Below are 20,115 nucleotides of genomic sequence, written 5' to 3'. Positions count from 1 at the left end.
AAACTTGCACATGTTTTCGTTGAGTGTCTGTTCTAGTAGATGTGATATCTGCATGGTGGTTCATAAATGTGATGCGACAAATACAGTCTGCTCACAGAAGTCACAGAATAATATGATTATGAAACACCCTTCCCAACCAACACAATGTAATAATACAGGTACAGTATATGGTTGTATATTTGGCTGTGAACTGTGTCTGTTTGTGTCTGCATAATGATCTTATATCTGAACAAATCAAGTGCATACGCTGCTGGGACTGCAGCTGTTACTTTTGTCCTGCTGATGTATTGCTGTTAAAAAAACAAACCAAAAAAAAAAAAAAAAAAGCTATAAGGTGATGTCACCAAACATCTGTCCCAAGTTTCACTTTCATGGATCCTAAGTCACTATCATTGAGTAACATGTCTGCTGGGTATGACTTTTTACATCTTTAGCTTATTTACCAGCTCCAGACCAAACACACACTCAGATGGGTTGACTTTGAACATATTCGGGCGGCAGAAGCTCAGTTGGTACAACAGTCATCTGCAAACCCCAGGATTAGATGTTTGATTCCCGGTAACTCCTGGCTACTTGTCGAGGTGTCCTTGGACCAGACACTAAAACACCATAGTAGCACAAATATGTCTGGCAGTTGTCCAAGCACAATTTCCCCAAGGGGATCAATACAGTAAGTCATTATTATCATAAAGCTATCTCACAGTTTGCTTCAACTGTCAAGCTGCTATGGTTGTTACCCTTAACTCACCATCTGAAATACTTTCTTGTTTTACTTCCTTTACAAAAAAAAAATACCATTGAGGTTTTTCTCTTTTCCTAATCTCTCCGCTCTTTCCAGACAACTGCTTCCTCCATAACCAAGATCCTATTCAAGCAGCACAAGCTGTCAGGAAGTGGGAATAGTAGCATATGTTTCTTCCAGCATGTCAGTTCATGAGGGGGAAAGGGGGGATGGGAGCAAGCTGTTGGGGAAAAAAAAAACTCCCGGAGAGCAGCGAGAGCTTTTACTGAATTCTGTTTTTGTGTGCTGACTGCTGACACTGCAGAACAGACTCACAAACTGATGAGGGAGGGGGAAAAAAATTCCCATTTCAACCACTAAAAGGCTGGGACTCTTTCTAAATGTGCTCCTCTCATCCCAAACGAATGATGAACTGATGATAATCACTTCCAGCTTACATATTCATAGCAAGATGGGGCTCTGAAGAAAATATTTGCTTCCTCATCGGGTCCAAACACTGGGTTACAATGATTTGTAAAAGCTTAACGTCTATTAAAATTATGTGACTTTGTATAGATATTTGACTCTGGAGTTGCTTCAAGTATATTTCAGCCTTATAATGGCGGTTGAACACAAACATTCTTGAAAATATGTTAAAAGCACAAACTAGAGAACACATTCATCTGAATTACACAAGAAAGAAACAAGCTAAAACTTTGTTTCTAAGTTAACATGTTTGTACTCTTATGACGCCCTTTATGAAAAAGGTCTATAGTAGTTAGGATCACTGGTTGTGTATTCAGGAGGACAAAGTGATACTTTAAGTCTTGAGCTGGTTCGCGGCTCCATCCTTTAAACCACATTGTTTTTACAAAGTGATGTTTCCATCCACTGCAGGTGCTTTCCTCTAACATCGCACAAAGAAATGAATACTATCTTTTGGAATTTCATGGTCTTTTGCAATAATTTATCATAAAATTTGATCTGATCTTCATCTAAGTCAAGAGTATTAAAAAATATAATGTGACTAAAGTAATACCACAAACATTTCTAATCTTTAATGTCTTTATTGCACCAGCAGCAACTACCTCTGTGGTGTTCTGCCATAGACACCCTGCTAGTTCAATCTTTTCCTACTGTAGAACACAGATGTTTCTTTTGCTTCTTTAACTCTATTAATGAGTGTTTGTTGTGCTCTTAGGGTCATTTTGACTGGCCGCCCACTTTTTGGTAGTATAGCCACAGTCCCAAAGTGTCTCTGTTTGTTGCCTAAATGTAGACTGGTGAATTTCTTTATCATCATTTGACATCACTTTGTAACCATTTCCAGCTTTTTGTAAATCAACAATTCTTCATCGTAGATCCTCTAAAAGCTCCTTTTGGCCAGACATAGTTCACATAAGCACATTCTTCATGTGCGGAGCAAACTCAAAAGGTTTGAGTGTTTTTTGTCAGTCCAAGTAGCTCTAGTCCACACCTCCAAACTAATTTTCTTAACAAGACTTCAGGTATGGTAACACCTGACTCCGATTAGCTTTTTGGAGGTCATTATTCCTAGGGTTCACAGTTTTTCCACTAGCACTATTAGGTTTTTATGGTTGTTCTTAATAAAGACATAAAAGATCAGAATTTGTTTTGTGTTGTTATTTTAGGCACATTATTTTGTTAATAGTCTTGACTTAGATAATGATCAGATCAAGTTTTATGACACATTAATGCAGAAATTACAAAGTTACAAAAGGCTCACATACTGTATATAAACATGAATAAAACATGGTCACAGAGTAATGCAATAATTTAGTGTCCAAAAATAAGCATTACCTGATAAAGAAGAACTGCTGCAATTATTATAGCATGAGGAAAACTTTATAGTTTCACACAAAGTGTTACACAGAGCTACATGTGTTAGCAATAGCTGATGTTAAAATTAGTGATACTTCACACATTATATTCATGGCTGATTTTATTGTCATTATATTATTATCAACTAAAAACCTGTGGAGCTAGACTTCAGTAGAAAAGCATGTTAATTTGAAACATTAATTAAATTAAACATTATTAATTGGAACAACCACTGATCTGCTGCTGGTGTGAGAATTAGTTCAGACTCATACATTTTTACAAATGATGTATGCTCTTTGTGAAAGATTGAGATTCTATTATGCAACAATAAGCAGGAACAATTTCTTACAACAGCAACACCTCACTGGCTGTTCAATTTACTAGTCACAACATAAAGTAAAATAGTTTTTCTCCTTAGAAAGCAGCAACACACCTGACACTAAGTAAGCCAGGCTTCCTTAAATACAATTACCTAAAGACAGTGGTCAGAGAAGTAAACATAAATAACACGTTTTCTGTAAAATATAGAAACATATAGAAAATCGCCACTACAAGTAGTGTATAATAGTCCCACATACCTTTATACTGTAGGTAAACAGAAAATCAACATGTATACTGACCAGGTCTGATCGTAACTGTTAAACAACTCTGTTATCTAGTCACAAATGTCTCGCCCTGATAGAAATATAAATAAGTCATTCCCATCCTCAATAGATCAGTTTCTTTGTATCCCTTGACATCAGCTGGATGCTTTTGGCATGTGTATAACCTGGCAAAGTTGTCAATGAAGATAGCCAGGTAGTGCCTTAGAATCTGTGGACTAATTATGTCTGTCAAAAGAAATTATGAATGTCTCCCATAGAGACACTTGTCACATACAAATAATAGCATACTTCTGTCTTTGCAGGGTGTACACCATAGAAATGGTCTTATCGGTGAGATGCGGGCGTAAAGAAAGGCAACAATGCGATAAGTGAACGTGGTAGCTAAGCAGAGTAGTAACTGTGACATGGCATTATGGGAAATTACACTTACAGTGAGATTACATAAACCACTCACCAAGCTGGAATCCAGCTCCTTAAATTAAGAGAACCCATTTCACCCATCAGACAGAGCAAGGTAATGAAATAGCGGATGAGAGGTCTCAAATGTAATTTTCCATGTGGAGTTCTTTTGTGCCGTTATCTCGGAGGGTGCAATAATGATTCCGTGAATGACTTTTGTGCACCCCATAATGGCCCACAGTAATTAAGGCCACAGTGTGTAAAACTATAATTACCATGTGATTTCAAAACTCAACATTTTCAGCTTGTTGTAAAGACATATCCTGGCCTCTGCATAATTATAATAGCAATGTCAAAAGTATTCCATTTTGAGCAACATGTAACCAACTATGAACATTTACAATGACAGACGTTACTGAAATTCCATTTAGTTTTTGTCATTAAAACAAATGTATTACCTTGGGAAAAGCATGTTTATGTAGTGAAGTCTACAACAGCAGGTCTTTGGGGACCTTGATATGCACTTATGGGCAACACAAAAAGTAAAATAAAATAAAATTTACCAAAAAGCTATGGAAATACGGTTTGAATTTATTTAGAAAGCTTTACCACTCCAGGTAATGTAGAAAAATGCTGTCACGTTTTAAAGAAATAAAATCAACAGGTGCAACTGTAACCATGAATCCCAGCCTTTAATCAAACATCTGAACAAATATTAATTAAACATTTCATTTCCTGAGCACACACTTAACCTCCTGCAATTTCATTTAAGAAAAGAGAGTAGGGTTGATAGCAGTGACATTTTTAATTACTATAGTCATGTTGAAAACATTTCTAAACAGACTGCAGAATGTCTCGAAACTATGTAAGAATTTGAGAACAAAACTATTGATTCTGAATTGGTTTTTCCTTTAGGTTTCATGAATAAATCGGCAGCTTTGGAGTACAGATGAATGAATAAACAAGGTTTTCAATACCAATTTCTGAAGGTCCACTGGAGAGGCTAGAAAGCTTACTTATGCTGCCTCTGTTATTGGCAATGGCCTAGTGTTTATTTCATGCCTCTTTGAACCAGCAGGCTTAGGTGCTGTGAATCTGTCTGATATCATCCCACTCAAATCTGAGGCCTGGATCCCACCACCCAGCAACCATCAGGCCACTGTGGGATCAATCTTTGTTTGCCAGAGAATGGGATTGATTTACAGGTTCTGTCAAAGGAGCCCTTTCTACCTGCCTCAGACTGAGAAACAGGTAGCAACAATATGACCTGGATAGTCAGATATGTCGGCAGCCCAGAATAGAGGCATAGCTAGAGATCCTCCTCTCTGAACAACACAAGGAAAACTGACTAAATCTAAGAGACAAAAATCTCTCCTTCTGAGCATACACCGCTGTCCTTCATCTCATCGCGAGTAATACCACAAGATATAAGGAATACAATTTACCATTCAAACATGAAATGTAGGGAAACCTCAAAGGACATTTGCCTATCAAAAATTTGCAGTGCATTCCAGACAGCACACGCCCATGTCACAGTGGTGTGGAGTGCGAGCGGAACACATAAAGCTCAGGAAATTAAAGCTGTAAATAAAGGTCCGACAGATAAAGGATCTCCTGACAGTTATGAGAGCAGAGCGGGCCGAGGGCTGTCCGCTGGCTCATTCAGGACGCGTGCGAATGGGCATGAAAAAACAAATCACAGTGATGAGCATTTGGCTCTGCCATTTCACACTGACTTTCATCTCTTTTCCTTCTGCTTCTCTAGCCATCATTTATCCTCTTTCTTTCTTGTCTCATCATTCTTCTTTTCCTCTTCTTTCTCTTCCCCTGACAACTCCTACATATCATACTGGACTTGGCTCCCGTAAAACAACCTCCCATCCGGAGAAGTGCCGACAGGTGAAATTAGCTAAATTTAAAGTGATTCTTATTCTACTACTACGATTTATGCTATTTCCTCTTGGCAATGTCTTATGCTGCCGTAATAATACATTTACACATAAATTTAATCACTAGTAATGTAAATGTGACACTCAACAGGTAAAGATGTTTGCTAATATGATGATATTGTACCAACATATTATTGTATGAATGCTGTATGAATCTAATGTGGACAGTACAGACCAAGTTACGGCACATAATAAACACCATAAATCTTCTTTAAATCTAAAGTATTTAGCAAATAACCATGGGGACTTTTATGGAGAACTGTTTGAAATGTACAGTTTTTATTAATATTTGAGTGGCCTACAGGAATGTCACAATATAAATATTCTGTACAAAAACTATTTAATTAGCAGTTGTTTAAGAAGTTTGGTCTTTATACCCATGCAAGAGTCAAATTACTTGAAAATTTGTGTATTAATCTTTTAGCATTAGCTCTTAAAATAATTAATAATCAAAGATTCACTCTTCACCAGAGATTTGACAAGATGGCAAAAATCACAATCTAAGCTGAAGCTGAATAAAAATGTTTTTTTTTCAACAGCAAAAAAAGGGAAAACAAATACATATTTTGTGAAATTTCTCTTTTATCTGAGTCAATGAATATATGGAGACAGGAGCTCTCATATGTGTGAGCAAGACACACAAATGAGGATACAAAGATCCTGCCATAGTAACAAAACTTTAAGTGACTTTTCTGTTTTTATGACTTCTAGTTCATCAAAAAAAAAAAAATCAATTTTGAGATCAGTGCGCAAACCAAACACAAACAACAAAGTTATCTTGACTTGTATAGCCTACTGTAATTGGAATTCTTGGGGCATTCGGTGGGAAATGAGAAATAAGGATACAAGGTTGAATTTTTTTGTGAGACACTAAGCAGGTTGTTATTAAGTTAGACACTATACTAACACGCTATGTGCAGTTGTCAGTGTAGTGACAATGAAAATCAAATTTAGTCCATGTTTTTGTAAATGTTTGTCCATCACCCTGATTTGCAAAGAACTGCAATAGGTAAACTACTAAATTGTGACAGTAATATTATTATACACAAATCTACAAAGCAAATCCAACAAAGACTTTATCCTATTAACAAACATTGTCTGTGTAGCCACATCCTGATCTGCCACTGAGCTACGTTGTTGTACAACACTATAAAAACACACCAGTGAGCTACACCATTGCACTGAGTGGCATGTTTCTTCATTACTATGAACACAGCTGTGGTATTTAGTCAATCCCATGGACACTGTACTGCTTCCAAAAGTACTGCATGAGCATCTGATATGTATTAATGCACAGCTATATATAGCTCAACTTATGCACTATTAACTTTTCTGTTTGTTTCTTAAAAGCCTTTTTATAAAACGTGTTTTTAAACATTTATGTAACCAACATAATGAATGTACTTAACGCTGAGGGCCACAGACAGGCTGTGGACAGTGGAAACTGAGCAACAAACCTTTGGTTTAGTTCTTTTCATGTTTCATGTTTTTACTACGTATATGTGTCCTTGTCAATTGAAAGACATTAACTGGCAACTATTTTGCTTACTGGTTAATTGTTTTGATCATTTTTTTAAGGAAAACACAACACAATCTTCCTGTCACAAGCTTCTCCAGTGTGAACAATGGGATCAATTTTATACTGAATATCTTTGGGTTTTTGACTGTTAGTTAGACTAAACAACAAAGAAAGGCGTCACCCTGTACTTTGGGTAACTAATGTACGTGATACGTCACAGTTTTTTGACAAGACAAGAAACTGATTAAGCAAGAAGACAATCTGCAGATTAACCATTAATGAAGATAATCATTAGTTGCTAACTATGTACACTCAAATGTGAAATTGACAGCACAAGCAGCCTGTGTTGATGAGGTTACTACAGCATAAGATGTCTACTGTTTGGACCTATTAAACAGAGAAAAAGAAAAGTTTGGACAATACAGCTCTCTGCTGCGTCCTGGCTCGGATTCCAAACTAATTTCCCGGGCACAGCCTGCATATTAATGTTGGGAGCTTACCCTCCAGTTTATCTGTGCCTCCACTGAATCCAGGGCACCTTCAGGGCAGAGAGGGCCTGCCTGATCTGTGTCAGCCATGACAACAATACAGCGACCACTGATGAAAGGTCTTGTGGGAATTTATTACAAGCAACGAATGGGAGACTGAATAACCCACATTTGAATACAAGCCACAAATTATACACAGATTCAGTAAATGAAGTGACTGTGCGCCTTTGTTCCGCTGGTTTCCTTTCACTAGTGGGAAGCTGAACACTACTACCACTACTATACCCAGCACTCAGACAGGAAGTTATTGAAACCAAGATTTCCTGCTTTCATTGTGGTTAAGAACTCAAAATGTTTATAGTGGTTTCAGAAACTGACTCATCTAATGATTCATGGAGTACGTATTGCTTTTCATCTGCGTCTAATCATGAAGCTCATTTATTTGTCTTTATTTTTTTCAAATAGGAAAAAGAAAAGTACAAGCCCCAGCGTCTGAATAACTTATAAGGCACTACATGTCAGTAATGAGTGGTTAAGACATTATGCTGTCTAAATGCCTTTTTCCAGCACAAATGATGAACAATTACCACATGGTAAAAATTAAAAGGCTGTAATAGTAAAGTGGTATGACTACAGAGGTCAAAGAATTTAGGCTCAGTCATTTGGTGCTTTACAAAAACCTATAAGGGCTCAAACACTGACATGTTGACTTATTTTGCTCAACACTGAGCAAAATAAGAGTAGACCCAAACATGCCTGTCTTCTATAGCATGCACATAGTGAAAAAAAAGAAGTGTTGCACTTACTAAGGTGGTTGACAAGGCCAAAGTGCATTCAGTAGCTGGCAGTCATTTTATGGCTGCAGTACTGAAGCAGATTTACTTAGATGACGTCAGTGGCTTTGAGCCAGCTTTTCCTTTTTGGTGGCACTCTCCGCTGGCCTCAGTGGGCCCTGCTCAAACTGCTGAGCAGCAGTGCATACTCTAAAATTCCCTTTCTAGACCAGGGTTTACCTCAGGGCACACACACACACACAGTCTGGAAGCCTGCAGGAGTGGCCTCTTTTTAAAGCGTGCTTTGACCGGGGAGAACACTGATGTTTTGATGTGATTCCACCCCTGCCACACATCACATCTAATTACACAATTAATGACTCTCTGTCCTGATTCAATTACACATCACAGATCTTTTACTAGTCCAAAATTTTCATAACAAAAATTTGGTGTATTGTTATTTCAATTAAAACTAGTTCACATTCCATTGAGGAATTTAACAAGGCCTTACTACAAACGGAAAACAAGTCCTGTTGCTAGTGCAAGACAGAAATCTGCTTAACATGTCTCTTTTGCTGTGCACAGAAATGATTACTACAAGTTCTAACTGCATTTTAGTGCATAAAAAAAGACCCAGCATTACAATAATATGTAACAGCGAGCCATTACCTTAAATGCAACTCTTGACCTATTTTCATTTTAAGACCTCTATATAAGCTCTAAATTAAAAAAAAAAAAAAAAGGTGTGGCTCCAACTTTCATCCTAAATATATGATTATAGTTCTGTTTATAGCTGTACCTCCATTAGAAGCCAAAATACCCAATTTCAAACTAATACCATTGGAATTGAAAAGATTTTTCATCTAAATGAGATGCTACCCTGAGAAAATAAATACATCGCTGCTCTGTGACACCTGTTGCAGGGAGCAGAGCACACACATGTTTCTCTCCAGCAGAGAGTTATGACTTCCTCACACAGACTGTATCTCCTAAAGAGTTATTCATCAAAATGGCCAGGAACCATTTGAAGTTATTATAAAAATGTAGGCTAATAGCAATAATATGAATGGCCAGGAAGACAGCTTGAATTCCCTCTTTAACAAATAGTGGAGTTTTTAGCATCACTGGGATAATCAGCGCATCCTTGTCAGTCCAGGTAACCAAATAATACAGATATCAGGCTTTGTCCCTATACTATACTAAATTCGACATCCATTAAGTGCATCTCCAAGTGCCATCATTAAACATGCTGGTCCTGTATGTAAACACACTGTTTCAGATCAATCTGTGTAATTTCACAAACAGAGCAAGAGTGTTAAAGAATGCTAAATGCCTGAAAATGAATATGACATGGAGATATGTGATGCTCACAGGACTCTCAAATTAATCTGTTGCTTTGTAAAATCAAAACAAAGGTTTAATATTTGCCATGTTTCTTTGTGAAGCACAAATTGAGCAAGCACGTGTAGAAAAGGTTTTGGCCAAAACGCGGTTCAGTCAAAGTCGATGACCCGTGAACAATATTACAGTATGGACGGCCAACAAAAGGAAGAGTCTTACTTTGTAACACAGTCTCCTCCGTATTATACAAAAGCACATTATTCTGTCTGTACTAGACAACACTCTCTGTACTCCTGCCCTCAGACCTGAACAAGGCAGAGTAAAGGAGTAAAATCTGAACAAACAATGCATTCAAGTTACACATTGCCTAAGAAGACTCTGAAGCAATACATGCCCAGTTGCACAACCCTTTGTATTTATCAGCATCTGCTTAAATCTCACTCGTGTAGATCATAATACAATCACATAATTATAAAAAGCAGCTTATTTTTGCTTACGGCCATTTTAAAACTATTTAAAAATAGAGGTTAATCATGTTATACAGAAACAAGTATATTGTAGTTGTAAACACGTTTATGTTGTAGGCTCTTTAAAAAACTATAATGTGCTTAACTTGCTGCATTACGCATCATCAAAAAGCAGAGGGAGTTTGGAAACTCCTAGTTTCTGAGGTAAAGTCTCATTCAGTTTAACAAAGACAACATCCTATTCTTGCACAAATGTTATGCAGGCTTGTGTCCAACAGGTCCACTGGTTGCATAAGCTGAAAACAAAGCATCTATTTCGACCCCTATTTTTTTCTTCCAAGCAAGCTGATTTACACCATGACATTTGGATTTATACCTGGCTACATTTAAACTCCTTTCTGGAAGTGATAAAAGCCTTTTCGAGTTAATAAAATAAAAAAAAATGTTAGATATATTCCATGTTTTTGTGTGTCTTTATTTTCTGCAAAGCTACATAAAATGATTATTAGTATTTAACCGTAAGAAGAAGCGTGTTTTACATAATGAAAGCTGATAACTACAGTTGCTTTCACATTAAAAACACAGATGAGGAGGCTTAAGTGCTGCAGCCAAAAACTTCTAGTAGTAGTGGCAGAGATGGAAAGTGGATTTTGTTCAAGAAGCTCCTTTTACAGCTTGTTCAGGTCTTTTTTTTCATCCTGTTACTCAGCTGTGTCACTTCTGCTAAGCTCTTTGTAATGCAAAACAGCAACTTTCAAAAAAAAAAAAAAATCCATGTTTTCAAGAAGCAATTAGTTATGTTTTTTCCTCATGCTGCTGATGAAAGCTCAGTGTGGCGAGACAGCTGACTGAGATACTGTAAAGCTGAACTTGGAGAGATCAAACCATGAACACAACCTTTAAAAAAAATAATAATAATAATAACCCTCATCTCAATTAATTGAGTATGAAGACACCTTGATTGAATCACAGCAGCATATCTGAGCTGTGTAAACTGTGTCCTGATGACCTGGCTGGGCTGTTTGTTTTAAAGCTAACCAGATCTGACAGTTTAAAGCAGCAAATACTCAGTTAAATGTCAGGAGGTAAAAGTGGAGACCAACCAAAGTCTGGCACAAAGATCTCTCAGTTTGCTGCAACAGAGTTTACATTTTTTTAAGCTAACTTTACAGTCGCTAATGAAAGCTTTAGGCTTTATTCTCGTACCTCCCTTTGCATAAAAAACCCTCCTCAGTGTCCACAACAGCTTGTGTGGATGTGATCATTGTGAGGAGGAAAACTGGGAGAGCCGCACACAGCTGGTCCGACGTTACAGCCGGGAGACTTCATTTTTAGCTGAGCAGGCATTTCCCAAAGTACAGGAAGGAAAAGGAAAACAATGAAGGAAACCGCAAATAAAATCTTCAGAAACTCCACTAAGCGGCTGTAAAATTATATAAATCAGCCTAATGTGCTATAACTTTTAGCTACAGTTTGATTTAAAGTGGGATCATTTGTGCTAAAACTCCACATCGACACACACATTTATGCTAGTTTTGCCTTCACCATCCTCTTAATACTACTTTAAACGCCCGAAGCAGCTGAGAAACTTACATTAAAAAGCCATTTACTCCCCTGTTCTTGTCAAACTACGGCTCGTTCGTGACTTACATTATCCACAGAGGCTCACACAGGAGCTTAAAGGCGCCTCTCAGCCCGAAAACAATAAAAGAGTTTGGGCTAACGTTAACGTCTCCCTCCCGGTGCAGTCGGCGTCGCTGGGAGTTACGGTAACAACATGGAGAGCAGCACAGAGCCGCTGGAAGAAGTGACAAACACACATTAAATTCATTTACTTACTCAAAACTTCGATGGCGATTTAAAAAAGCACCGTCAAACGCGGCGAAGCAACAAGTCTCCCCGCTGGGTTTTCTCCGAGGTGGTCCGAAAATGCTCCGGCGAAACCTCCAACAACTCCCGGCTGAGCCAACTACGGAGAGCAACACAGCAACGTTTTCAACCGTCATCTCCCCCAAAAAAAAGGGTTTTTCGTGTTTATGTTTTTTTTTCTACTTCGTCCCGAATCAAACTGCGACTTTGGGAGGCTGCGACCCGGGGCAGCCCGCGTCCGAGGCGTTTACAGCGGCGTAGGAGCGGGGTTGTTTTCGGAAAAATGTGAAAAATGTCAAAGATTTTTCGCGGCTGTGTCAAAGACAGCGGCGACGGGTTCAAAGTGAGCATCCTGTCGCAGCAGCAGCGACCGGGATCGGCCATGGAGCTCTGAAACCAGCGGGGGGAAACCGAGCCAACGCTGCCTCACGCCATGAGGAGAGAACCGGAGATAAAAACAGAAACACCCCGAAGAAGCCACCGATTCATAAATCATGGATTTCCAAAAAGGCGCAAACTAAACCCTGCACACAGAAGTCTACAACCAGTTTGCATACCTGCAACTCCCAACGAAACTTACCTCGTTATTGACACCTCATCTAAAAATGTCCCTTTCTTTTGGTAATGGGATGTGACGGGGTATTTTTAACACTATGTCAAGTTATTCGGGTGTTTCTGGGCCGGCCAGGGGAGGTGGAGGTGAATCGCTTCGCGCATTGGCAGAGATGCGAAGAATGCTCGGAATGAGGAGAGGAATGAAATGAACGCAGGGAGCGAGTTTGCGCCGGGGCGGAGCGAGAGGTGGCGTCATCCCGAGCCCAGGCAGCAGCGACCAGCCCCGGGCAGCAGGAAGGGCAGGCGGCGGCGGCGGCGGCGGCGGCCGGGAGGGCAGCGAACATCCCGGGAGCTGACGCCTTCAGGGGGCACGACCAGGGCTCCGAATTTACAGCTTCACCTGTGGCGGTTTCAGCAGGGGTGACACTCAAGGAAAATAAAAGAGTGTGCCTCAAAAATACGACTTACAATGATTTAGCCAAGTATTTGCTCAGGTGCTCAGTACGGAGTGCTCCACTATTGAGTAGTAGAACAAATCAATGTACTTTAAACACTGTTGGACATTTCGCTCACATCTGGATGAGGTTTACGTGATGTAGGAGTTGAAAGTGCTGTGGCCTCAGTAGATTCATAATAATACTATAACAGTAATTATTATCTTATATCTTATATCTTTCATTGCTGCCTCTCTCGTGATCTACAGTGACAGCTGTTTAATATGTAACCCAGGCACATCTGTCAGAATCTTTTTTAATTTAAAAGCAATACAATAAAAAAAAAACATGCATAAAAATATTTTTTAAAAAGTTGTCAATGTGGCTAAATGTGTTTTGTTTTCCTCCAAAACCAGGTGTCTATGTATGTGTAATGTCATGTAACAAATTGGCAACTTGACTTGTGCTTGTTTTTGTAACCCGTGCTTTTATTTGTCCAAAGATGAACTAGGTTTAAATAATTTTAGATAGTCAATAGACAAACAAATTAGCAAATCATGTTCTTATTTAATGCTAAATATTCATATACACACAGACAGATTTTGCCTCATAAGCAGGAACAGGTAAATAACTTTTAAATAGAACAAATCATAAGATGCATTTCTTGTAAGCTTCATCAAAATATTAAATTATTGTAAAACATTCAATGAGAGAAATACTTTAAAACCGAGTGTCCCTTTTCAGGATTATATATATTCTGAATTATTGGATTATTGAGTCATCCTGGTAAACTTGGCAACTACTGTACTGATAGGAACAGTTAGTTGATTGTATCATGAATTACAAATTGACATGTACAAAGTAATTAGTAGCTGTAACATAAATGTAGTGTAGAAAAAAATGAAATAGTCCCTTCTGAACAGAAATCCATGTTTTCTGACCAATTTTGACAATTCATAGGCTCATTTTGCAACACGATGCTCAAACGATTAAAGACTTTTTATTAACTGTGAAGAGTTGGACTGAGAATAAACTCATCAGTTTGATGTGTGGTTTTTGTGCAGACAGAGAGTTGTAGATAATGCTAGTTACTCTATTTTACTCTTTTGCACACACACGTACCAAAACAATGCAATTTGGTTGAATGAGAGAAATCCTACTCTGTTGAGAAGAACAAGCTAATTATTCTGACACTTGTTCTAATTGTTGTGAGCAATTAGATAAATGCAGTAGAGTAAAAGTTTGTTATTTCTCTCTCTAACACAGCAGAAGCATAAAGTAAAATGGCAAAACGTTAATGACAGAAAAATCATTTGGGCCTTGTGTAAGAGGCGAAGGGATTGTTAAAATATCTCTCATTTGAAAGTCACAGAGATCTGTTAAAAGGCACAAAATGACCACAAAGAGATGCAAAATAAACACAAGTTGAAAAACAACTGCAGAGTCCCAAAAAAACTAGTCACATAGCAACCACAAAGAAATACAAAATGCTCCCCAACAGAGGCACAACAAACAGAAACAAAATGAATCATGACCTTATGTAATCTAGTGTGTATTATGAAAATAGGAAAATATAAAGTAAACCTTGACAAAGAATATGTGAAAAATGTTGTTATATAATAAAAAGATAATTCTGACATAAAATGTCTATAATGGAATAATAATAATATCAGTGTTCAGTTAATATATTTTCTCTCTCCTCTTTCCACTCACCCCAACCGGTCGAGGCAGATGGCCGCCCTTTCTAAGCCTGGTTCTGCTGAAGTTTTCTTCCATTGAAGGGAGTTTTTCCTCTCCACTGTCTCGTAGTGCTGCTCAAGTCGGGATGTTGGGTTTTTTATGTAATTTTGTGTACAGTTATATTTTGTAAGGTTCTTAAATCTTAAACTGTAAAGCATTGAGTTGTGAATTGGCACAATATAAATCAACATATACACATCATGGCTACACATCTTAACAGATTTTGAAGTCCTTTAGATGTATGTTGGTTTGCATTAACATGTCTATATATTTATTTTTACACTGTTCTGTGTCATCTTATAGTCGTTTAAATCCACATTAACAAAAACTACATTTTTAGTTATTGTATTGTATGCTAGCGTTCAGTCTTGTCATATTTTCTAAACAACAATTATCATCATAAAATATGTTAGGTATTTGTTACTAACCATCATTTGAAATAAGAGGAACACATTCCTAACATGGTTTATGGACCTGCTATGTGCTCAAAACATGCACACATTCAGCTTGTTTTTATAGAGTTGGACAGCTTCACCCAGTCAAAGACACAACTGTGGTCCTGTCTGAACAAGTCATCCATTAAAAGCCAGTGTTTTGACACCGATCCTTCAAAAGAAAGGGATCTATGAAGATGAACGACTGCTGCTCTGAGGTCATCCATCAACACCTTTTAACACCTGTCTGTGCACGTTTAGCTCAGAGAGAAACACAGGGAGGTGTGTGATTTAAATGTGCTTTATACAGGATCATCTTTCACCAGATCTTTTGCTGTCTTTCTTTTTATTCCGTAATATGTTGAAAATACACTTCATGCTATACGTGCATTAATCATCAAAGGGCGGCTGTATCTAGGCTGACTTTAGTGAGAAACCCCCGCTTTTTGTCTACAGATGAATGCAGCAGTATGCAGCTCCAGGAGTGCAGATCTAATAGTGGTAATTCATCAGCTGACAGTGTCTAAAAGCTACATGTTTAACATAACCTTGGTGTGTCCTCACATGTGTCAGCATTCAGAATATGCTCTTATACGAGTCTTCACCGTGAGTGCACGCAGCAGAGAGTACACTTTAGAGGCTACTGAGCCAAATGATTATAGCCACATTATGGAGATATATGAAAAATCCTGATGTAATGTATGATTCCTGTATGTGGTGAGGGGAAGTGATACCTAATTGTTTTGTTTTACCACCAAGTCTACCTAATGATGACACTGTTCATGTCCTGCCACTCAGCTGTTGTGTAACAGGGTGTGGCCACAAGAGCGATGGTGGTACACGCTGTACAGGTGGTGATAATACTGTGCGTGTCAGCAGCAAATGAACAGAAGTATGTGAGACAGAGCGGAAGAGTCTTGTACTCAAAATTATGTTCCATTTGTTAGATAGCTGCAGGGAAAAACATTCATCTCCCCACTGATTTCTTCTGTTTTTGAGTGTATCTCATATGAACTGTTTCAGATCAGAAACAAAAGGCAAAGAAATCATCAAATTGAAAATGTGAAAAAGTGATCGACCTCTCAATTCAATAGCTAGTTCACATCCGAACCTTGACTAGGCGTCTCAAAAATTTTAATTCAGTCCTTTTGAGACATTCAGAGGTTGTCTTACAATACTGAACTCACAGAATGATGAGCTCTGTCTGTCTATTGGACGGTGGAGTCATGATGACTGACCTTTACTGAGGTGAGAGAGGCCTGCAGTTCCTTGAATGTTTTCCTTGGGGCTTTTGTGACTTCCTGGATGATTCATCCTCATGCTCTTGCTTTAATTTTGAAAGGTCGGCCACTTCTGGGAAGGAAACTGTTGTTTCAAATCTTCTCTCTTTCTACAGTAGATGGTGTCTCTCACTTTATTTCACATATTTGCTTCACTACATCAGTGTGACTACCATGTAGATTAAAAATGACTAAGATGGGGTTGCAGATAATGTTTTAGTTGGTGTCATGGTCCCTAACTAATGCAAAAGTATGTATGTATGGGCTACATACACAACTACATAGAGTACCCCTGCATTACTCAGACCTGCACTCTCCTGAACTGCACTCACGCTGCACTGTGTGGACACTCTGCCCACAAATGGTCAATTTTTTCCCAAACAAAAACAGGCTAATGGGACTGGCCCTGCCATGAAACACCTTACAGTCTGTAACATCATTCACTTTCTATCTGCACAACAGGCTGCTGTTTACAAGTTGTCTAATAGTATTTTTTACCGCAGCATATGAAGTGCCCAACACCCTGCAGCACCAGGTCATACCTTGTGGTGCTTTGTCTAGTAGTGTAACACTAGTGTAGTGTTAAACACCTAGCAGTGTTTAAATGACAGCTGCCTGCTGTAGCTTGCACCAACCTTGAATGCATTTCTTAATATTTTATGCATCGTACCAGTCAAGCGTCTTTTTATGCTCTTATGCTTTTATGTTTTACCGTCATGGAGGTGCCACACACACAACTCAGTGCTATACGGTCTTTTCCTGAAAGTAAAATCAAAAAGAAAAAACTTTTAAAATGTTTTTCTGTGCAGGACTCTCTCATTAATTCCTTCACTCTACTGTGTTACTCTCGACAGTCATGCTATTTTCAACTGAGATAAAACTCCTTTTCATAAGCCAATTTGGGAGCTTGGGGACATAGTAGATAATAACAGCTTAATCATCAAATGCATGCTTCAGAGAACACCTATCAGCTGTTCTAAACCAGTAAAGCTATAGTTTCTCCGCTGCAGCGCTCATTCCTGACTCCTGGTTTAATAAGCTTGGTCTGTGCTATGGCATTGCTTTTGATTTGAACCTGCTGCCCTAAGCCTCTGAGGGAGGCCATGGTGCAATAGAATTAGCCTGGTTTAGTTGATTTTACTCCAGATCTGCTGAGGTTCTGCCTCTGCCTGGCCTGCTCTGGGTCAGCCTGGTCTGCAACCTCCTTTAATCAGATAGCCACATAAGGCCAGGTGCTGCCCTGGCTTTCTGCTCTGACTGCTCAGTTGGCCACACTGACTCGCTTTATTCAGAGATAAGAGCGAGAGACTTACTCTTTAAATGAAGAGGAGTGTGTGGGGGAGTCATCAGTATAGCTCTGTATTATTTCACTACACACTATACTTCTGTTTGTGTGCATGTTTGTTTACATATATATGTTTGGGAAGAACAAATGAGCCTGCAGTTGCTAGTGGGAGTTGCATGCAAACGGTCATTACACTGCAATAAGCCAAGCTGTCATGGAAAGGTCTGGAACCATATATTCAGCAGCTTGTGTGTCCATAATATGACTTAGCTCTTATTATTTATTAACTATGTTTACAATGAGATGATTAGTTTATTCACACTATTCCTTCTGACATGTGCACTTGTCAAACTGAAACACCCAAAGTCAAAATACACTAGCTGAACTGATTCAGCAAGATGTGGTGGTCCACTACCTCTTCCTGGTCCTGATGCTGCTTCACTTTGGTCATCATGACAAAACCACTTGGAGCATATTACAGGACTGGATCATCAGGCCTCCTCCTTTCCTACCCCTCTTTTGCTTACTGTACATGCACACAATTATCGCCTCCAAATTAATTATTAAACCATACTCCAAGTAGGTCTGTCGGTGACCATGAGTAAATCAAAAGTGTGGGTGTGGATTTATATACAGTTGATGAAAGTACTTTGGTTTATTAAAGTACTTTAATATTAGTAAACCATTTCTACACATACAATTTTTTAAATTTTGAATCTAATTACATCTTATATGCAGTCCTTATATGCTCTTTATCCTTGACCCTGTTCTGCTATTTTTTTTTACATCATGTTCCTTCATTATGGTAGCTTAATAGTCCATTATAAAGAGAGAGTGGTAAAGTTTGAATGAATTAATTGCGAATATGCTGCACTTGATCTGTGGATGTTGCATATAATTGGTTTGTTCACACAGCGGTTTTAGATAAAGGCTGATATGTACTATATCCATGTAGTATTATTCTTTTTGATACACTGTACCACAAATGCAGTTGTAAATGTTTCAGTATGCCGCAGCAGCCATTTGAATGTTTTATCACAGTACTGTCAGTTTAGTTACCTTCTAGTTGCCTGTAAATCTCTTTATCTCTGTGTCAGCTCGTTCTCCTGTTCAGTGGAAGCCACTGCCAGTAGGACACAACATTAAAGACAGATTACTGCATATCCAATGTTTAAAATGTGATTATCTCCAGATGTGCATGCAAATTGTATCTGAGGCAGAGGATTTTGTGATATCACACAGATGCATGTTTTTAGAGCAGAGCTTTATGTCCTGCCATCAAAAAGAATCAGTGCACCATCAGATTTCTGCCATCTGGCAAAAAAATAGTTGGATCTACAGTGTGATGTAAAAGATTTCAGAGAGCTATTCATGAAAAAAACAACACTTTCAGCTGCTGTGTGTGTGTATATGTTGATAATAGAGGCTTAGAGCTTTGTGCATGTGCATGTTCAGTTGAAGAAAGAGCATTGATAATAGTGGAGATCATATTATTTAGTAGGTAACATCTGAAAGATTCTCCTGTTCTGAGGCCTGTGCACAAATCAATAACACACATTCATGTTCCTGAACCTGTAATAGACATAAACTACCCCATCCTCACTGTCAGTTTTGCCTAGATCACCTTTTCGTGGGTGTTTTTCTTAACTGCTGCCTGAACTGGACCATGATTTTAGCATGTGCGGAGAGGCTTATTTGATATGAATACAGTGCTATATAAAGGCAGAAACAGGAGTGTAATTGCACCTAATGGCTGGAAATGCTCCTGTTGAAGACATCTTGGTGTATGATGTCTGATTATGGGTGATCATTTTCTGCTTTTTTGGTGAAAAGGCACAGCTCCAAGGTTCTGGGCCTTACTGATGATAGTGGTTCAGAACAATGGGCTATTGAAATGCATTGTCACTACCCCAGCTTAAATGTCAGAGGATAAGGCTGGAAATCCAGGGCTCAATTTAGAGTAGCATCCTCAACCAAAACTAAGAGCTTCTGGTATGATGCATGAACTGGAACAACCACTGAGCAGCATTTAAGTATCGACACAAACCAAAAGTATTGTTTGTGCATCCAGTACAACATAACCACAACCATAATGTACGCACCAGATCTTTTAGTATAACCCTCACATGCTCACCTAGTGTTGCTTTTCTGGTGCTACACCACTAAAACACTTTCAAAGTTCAACGACTAGTTCATTTGAAGCAAACTGAAATTAGCAGGTGAAGGTCAGCAAGATGCAGAGAAGGTCAGACTGGAGCCTGGAAGGAGCTGCGTGACTGATGAGGAAGCCTGAAGGCACCTGATGAGTGTGACCACAGACTCGTGCACACTGCCTGGTGGAGGGCCACAGGAGAAGACTGGCAGGAGGCTGATGAGTGCAGGCAGCAAACTAGTTGGCTGAGGCAGGATGCTGG

At 38.7% G+C, this 20,115-nt stretch overlaps 1 protein-coding gene across 9 annotated transcripts in view; it reads right to left on the bottom strand.

The window, feature by feature from the left end:
• The window catches only part of tead1b (TEA domain family member 1b), a 44,609-nt gene extending 31,293 nt beyond the window's left edge, over positions 1-13,316 (bottom strand). For 2 of the 9 annotated variants that reach the window (XM_026377947.1, XM_026377949.1), the window contains exons 1-2: positions 12,554-13,316; positions 11,944-12,073 (exon numbers count right to left, since the gene is read on the bottom strand). The gene's annotated coding sequence lies outside the window, so the exon portion shown is untranslated. The remainder of the gene's footprint in view (positions 1-11,943; positions 12,074-12,553) is intronic. The other 7 variants (XM_026377953.1, XM_026377956.1, XM_026377950.1 and 4 more) reach the window with 6 other exon arrangements.
• Between the last annotated feature and the right edge of the window lie 6,799 nt (positions 13,317-20,115).

Source organism: Anabas testudineus, chromosome 3 (assembly GCF_900324465.2).
Source record: "Anabas testudineus chromosome 3, fAnaTes1.2, whole genome shotgun sequence".
NCBI classification, from domain to species: Eukaryota; Metazoa; Chordata; class Actinopteri; order Anabantiformes; family Anabantidae; genus Anabas; species Anabas testudineus.
This window is presented reverse-complemented; position numbering and strand designations above follow the sequence as displayed.